The sequence below is a fragment of the Choloepus didactylus genome, chromosome 1, assembly GCF_015220235.1.
Source record: "Choloepus didactylus isolate mChoDid1 chromosome 1, mChoDid1.pri, whole genome shotgun sequence".
Taxonomy (NCBI): domain Eukaryota; kingdom Metazoa; phylum Chordata; class Mammalia; order Pilosa; family Megalonychidae; genus Choloepus; species Choloepus didactylus.
This window is the reverse complement of record NC_051307.1, coordinates 238,767,328-238,773,294: the sequence shown is the minus strand read 5'-3', so window position 1 is coordinate 238,773,294 and position 5,967 is coordinate 238,767,328. Positions and strand designations below refer to the sequence as shown.

The following is a 5,967-nucleotide window of genomic DNA, read 5'->3' as shown; positions in this document are numbered from 1 at the left end:
CAATTCCAGACTGGTGTAGGGAGGTGTGCCCCTTGGCTGTTTGCCCCAGGCTCTGGGGTCTGCTTCTGAATGGAAGGCAGGTAGTAGAGCTGGGCCCCACCCCTTTCCTCTGAGGGAAGACAGACCCCCTAGGGAGAGGTCATTAGCATTTGAATAGACTCTGCCTGTGCTGTCTCCACTCTTGTCTGGGTCAGAGTGCTGGGAACTGAAAATGGCTGAGGCTTCCACCACTGATCCGAAACAGGGACAGAAAGCTAGTCCACAGACACCCTTCGGCTCTCCAAGGTCAGTCATCACCCAAAGCCTCTGTCTGTTGGGGATTCATAGCTCATAGTGAGCAGTCCACGCTTGTTAATTAAAACCCCAGTTGGAGCTCAGTTGAGCTATATTTGCTTCCTGGGAGAGAGCTTCTTTCTAGCACCACAGGGCTTTGCAGCTCAGGCTGTGGGGGGAGTGGGCTCCCAGCTTGGATCCACAGTTTTTACTTACAGATTTTATGCTGTGATCTTGGGCATTCCTCCCCGTTCAGATCGGTGTACGATGAGTGGACGTCACATTTGTCCCCCCACAGTTATTCTGGATTATTTACTAGTTGTTCCTGGTTGTTTATCAGTTGTTCCAGTGGGACCAACTAGCTTCCACAACTCTCTATGCTGCCATCTTAGATCTCTCTCAGTGGGTTGGATTTTACAATGGAGATTTATTAACTTGCAAATTACAGTTCTTAGGCCATGAAAATGTCCAACTGAAGGCATCAACAGGATGACACCCTGACCCTGAAGAAAGGCCACTGGCATCTGGGATTCCTCTGTCACATGGGAAGGCACGTGGCTGGTGTCTTGCTGATCCTTCTTTCCCAGGTTTCATTGCTTTCAGCTCCTGGATTCAGTGGCTCCCTCTGTCAGCTTTTCCGGGGGCTTTCTCTCCAAGCTCTTTGGGTGTTTTCTCTCTCTGATCACTCTTCGCCTTTTCTCTTCGTAATGTTTTATTGGATGCCAGACATTGTGAATTTTACCTTGTTGAGTACTTAATATTTTTGTTTTCCTATAAATAGTATTATTCTTGGTTTGTGGACATAGGAAGTTATTGGAAACGATTTTATTTTGGGGGGCCTTGCTTTTAAGACCTGTTGTTGGGTCTAGAGCAAGGCCCTGTCCAGGGCTATTTGTTTCCCATTACTGAGGCAAGCCCTTCCTGCCTTCTGTATCTGATGCCCTGTGAATTATGAAATGTTCCAGTCTGGCTGGGGGAAACAGTTGTGTCCAACTGTGGAAACAAGCTGTTTCTGGCTCTGTCAGTGTTGGGCGCCGCTGCCGCTAATCCTTTTGAATGGTCTTTCCTGAGCCTCCAGTAAGTAGTTTCCTCACATGTGCTCAATACTCAAGAGGACCCTCTGCAGGTCTCCAAGGTTGGTCTCTGCAGAAATCTCCTCTCTGTGTCTCTGTCTTGCAAAAACTTGCTGCCTTGGTCCCCCTGGGCTCTCAGCTCCACTCCTCAACTCAGGGAGTTCGTCCAGCATTACTGGGTCCCCGGCACAGGGTGACCTGGAAACTCTGTCAAGACAGGAAGCTGGGGCACTGGTAGGGCTCATGCACCTTGTTTGTTTCCCGTCTCTCAGGATTACTGTCCTCTGTAGCTCGATGTCTGCTTCCTCGAAAATTGCTATTTCACATATTTTATGAGTGTGGGTTTTTTTTTTTTTCCCCCAGTTGTTTCAGGTGGAAGAATAAATCTGATCCCTGTTACTCCACTTTGGCCAGAAATGGAAGTTGCCCTTTGCGTTGTCATTTAAATTGCAAAATAATGGAAAAAATCTCAAGACTATTCCTAGGTGCCTAGCTAATTTAAATTATGGTGTATGCACATGATATTGTAAAATACATTTAAACACATTAAATGTTTTAGAAGAACATTGATATACAAGAATATAGTAAGTGAATAAAAGAGGTTGCAAATCTTTATCTATAGCAAATTCTAATTTTTTCAAAAATATAGTAGTATATATTACTTATGTATTATGTGTATATGTAGAAAAATAACAAAGAAAATACTCCAAAAGTGTAATCTCTGAACTGTGGTATTTTGGAGGATTTTAATTTCCTTCCTTGTTTTCTACATTTTCTAAGTTGTCTATAATGTGTTCATTGAGAATCATGTGCACGTGTGTGTGTGTGTGTGTGTGTGTGTGTGTAGAAAGTATGGAAGGTTTGATTTGATGAGCCAGAGGAGACCTGGGCTGTCAGTCAGCAGTCAGGCTCTCCCACAACTTGCCTGTGTGATTCAGGGCAAATCACTTTCCATCTCTGGGCCTCAGTTTTCTTGCTGACAAAACAACCTTCAGGGATCCCCTCCTACTGGGACATTCTAGGATCCAGTGGTTATTTAGAAGTAAATATTGCCTTGTTTGTTCTGCTATTTTCATTTCTCCTCCCATGGCTTCTTTATGAATTGGATCAGTGAGATCTTTAACTCCAGACGGGATTTCATTTCTCTCCTGGTCTGCTTTTCTGGGTCAAGGTCTGCAACAGGGAAATGGAGGAAAATTATAATTTTGAAAGAACATCTCCCTTAGCTGCTTCCTCCCAGCCCGAAGTGAGCAGTGAGTGCTGGGCTGGGCAGGGGCCCAGGAGGGCCTCCCCATTACTGCGGGCTCATGTCCCCTGCACCTCGCCAGCTGGGGCCTCTCCCCTGGGCACCTCCTGTTCCCTCCAGATGTGAAGGCACAGCTTGTTTCTGATGCACAGTCCTTCCAGCTCCATATCTAAGTGGCCACTGGCATCTGTGAGCCCTGAAGTAGAGCGTGACAGCAGGAATTGGCAAGGGCAGGACAGGCCGCAGGGAAGGGAAATTCCATTAGAATTCTACGGACATTCTGGAGCATGTTCGACCCCATGATCCAGGATAGTGAGGGACTGAGAGCCATGAGATGAACCAGGCACAGTGCTGCATGCATCAAAAATGAGGAAACTGTAGCAAATGGAAACAGAAAATCACCATCCGTACACCACAGGAATGATCCCCACTGGCAAGATCCATTACAGGTGCTAAATGGAGGGAGCCAAGAGCTAGGTCACAGAGCTAGGAGTGACAGGGCTAAGATTTGAACCCAGGTTTGTCTGACTCCAATTCCTGCATTCTTAGCCACAATAAATGAGGAGTTAGATTTTTTTCTGTGTGACATCTAGTGACAAAATTTGAACTAATAGCTGGAAACCACAGGGAGACAGATTACAGCTGAATACAAATATATCTTCCTATTTCCACTATTCAAAAATGGAATAGGTAGACAGCCTTGACAGGTAGTGAGTTCACCGTTAGTGGATGTAAACAAACTGAGCTCTTGGCAGGGACACGATAGAGAGGATCCATGCATAGAGTAGATAAGTTATAAACCCAGGATCACAAAGCAATCTCTATGGGGTCATTTAGAAAATGTATGGATGGGAGAATGCCAATCAAGGGAGAATCTCCAGGATCTGGGAGCAGAATGTCAAGCTTGACATGATTACTGAAACATGGTGACCTAGAGTTAAGGATTCTCGGTGCTGCCAGAGATGGGGGTCTGTAAAAGGGCAGCAGGTGACAGACGTAGGCAGGCAGGTTCGGGACTGAGACTGGGACTGGAATCCCCCACAAAAGATCTCTCCCACAGGCAACTTGTATCTCAAACTCCAACTCCGGAACTGCATTTCCTTGGCTTCAGACTTATCTTTGTAAGATGGGAGGTGTGGTGGTTTGGACTGTGTCACCTTAGCTTGAAGGGATGTCTTCACTGCCATCAAGACCACCTGGGAGAACTAGGGGCCACTAGTGAAGCTGCTGTTGTGACATGGATCTCCCATGGGGAAGACCCTGAGCCTCAGCTCCAGGGAGGTGGCCACGACATCCACACCAGCTGCTTGGCTGTGTATACTCGCTGGGTGTCGGCAGAGTATGCAAGTTCACTAAGCCAGGGTGCAAGTGGTTTTGCACATGAATGATGACAATTGCATGAACCCCAAAAGTCTACCTTCTCACCCAGCCAGTATGTCCACCATGGCAGGCACAGCCTGGAGCACCCCATCAAGGCTACCCAGAGGGTCCAGAGAGGTGGAACTGTGACCATGGCCAAGTTCTGGTTTGCCACCCGTGGGGCTAGGTTCTGCCTCCTCAGAGGCCTGGCCCTCAAGATGAGCCCATGGGCTGGCCTGGGCAGCTCCATGAGCTCGGCTGAGAGGGCACGGCTGCTGGACAACTGCACGGTGGGCTCCATCATCGAGGGGCTGCTGGGCACATGCCTGCTGCCCTGCCACTGTTCCACTCAGGAGCTGTCAGTCGACGCCTTGTTCCACCCAATCACCCTGAGCTCCAGGAGTCCTGAGAACCTTCGTAACATGGTGAATGTGGCCAGAGGCTTCAGCCTGCAGCAGGTCCCCACAGTTCAAGTCCATCCACTGCCTTCTTAACCCAGACATGACTGGTGTTCCTTGTAGCAGCAGGGGTGACAGGAGCCTCCAGCCCTGGGGGGCTCTGACCCTGCCCCAGGTCCAAGGGAGCAGGAACCACACAGCCCTTCCCCTGTGCCATGGCCAGCCGGAGAGCTGTGCTGCTGGCCACCCAGGGCCTGGGCTCTGGTGCTGCGTGCTACCCTGGGAGGACAAGAAGGGGAGGTGCTGCAGGGGACTGCAGAGGCTGGGCCAGGACAGGACAGGCCTGGGGGGACTGGCACCCAGGCTGCCAGGTTTTGGTCCTTCTACCCTGCTCACGCTGCTGGAGAGGCTAGGACTGGCCAGGACCGTACTCCTCCCTGCTGGAGGCAGGGTGCCAGGCCCGATGGCGCCTCTCCTGAGGGGACCCAATGCCCCAGCAGCCGCCAGTCCGAGTCTGAGCCAGACCATCTGCTGCTCTAGCTTCTAGCCTGTCCCTGGGGGGCAGGGGTCTGCCCAGACCCATCTCCTGTCTCCCAAGCCTCCCTAGTGAGGCTGCCTGGATTCCTTTCCAAATAAACACATTTTGTTCAAAACAAAGCCCAAAACAACTTCCAGTTAGGATGGTTCACAAGAGAAATTTACATGAGATCGGAAAGTAGAAGTGAAGGGGCAGCAGTTTGCAAGCTCTGAAGGCCAGTGTAGGGCACCAGCTGTGTGGCAGCTGGTGCGTGTTGTTCTGCTGTGTCACTTCATTGGCATGGGGCTACCCTCACCCACAGCTCCTGAAGCTCCCATTAGCTGCTCTGCCACCTACGCTTGTCCTAGTCCTGGGTCAGATGTATGTGCAGCTCTGTGGCAAGGAGCATCAACTTCTCTTGCATCATCGGGGTTGGAGGTGGTGAAAGGCAGGTGTGGTTCCAGTTTGTTCCTGTGGTTTCCAATTTGTCTCTTGGGTTCCAATTAACTGCATGGGTTCTAGTTTGTCCTTGCTGTCCTCTGCTTTGCGTCTGGTTCTCCCTCCTGTCTGCAGCCTGGCTGAACTATAATATCTCCACCAGAAACACAGACAACAGCTTTGCTTAGATTTCTTAACCAGGTCCTACAATTGCATACGGTTTAATCCCTTTATCAAATTTGTTATTCTGTTTTACTCATAAAGGTTCTGCTTCTCTGATTGGACCCTTTCCTAAATCACACGTTCCTATCTTCCTCCAACACTGCTAAATGCTTATCATTCTACTCTACCCTTGTGTCTTACTGACATTTATCAGAAGCTCACTATTACACAGAAAATCAAATCCAAATCCCTAAGAATGGCACTGAGGGCCTTCCACACTCTACACACTGTGCTCTTCTTAGCTGCTATACCAAACTGCTTCTCCAGGAAACCTGGGATTAGATCTGGCTCGGCCTCTTCTTAGCTATGAAGCCGTGGGCTAGTCAATTTCCAGTGAACCTCAATTTCCACATCTATAAAATGGGCATTCCAAAACTTTCCTTCAAGACTTATATTCTGCCCACACAGCTAGCTATACCAGTTGTTTACTGTTTATATCCA

The 5,967-nt window shown here is 49.0% G+C and overlaps 1 pseudogene; it reads left to right on the top strand.

Moving 5' to 3' along the window:
* The first annotated feature begins 211 nt into the window (after nucleotides 1-211).
* Nucleotides 212-4,896, top strand: LOC119527122 (annotated as a pseudogene).
* The last annotated feature ends 1,071 nt before the right edge of the window (nucleotides 4,897-5,967 follow it).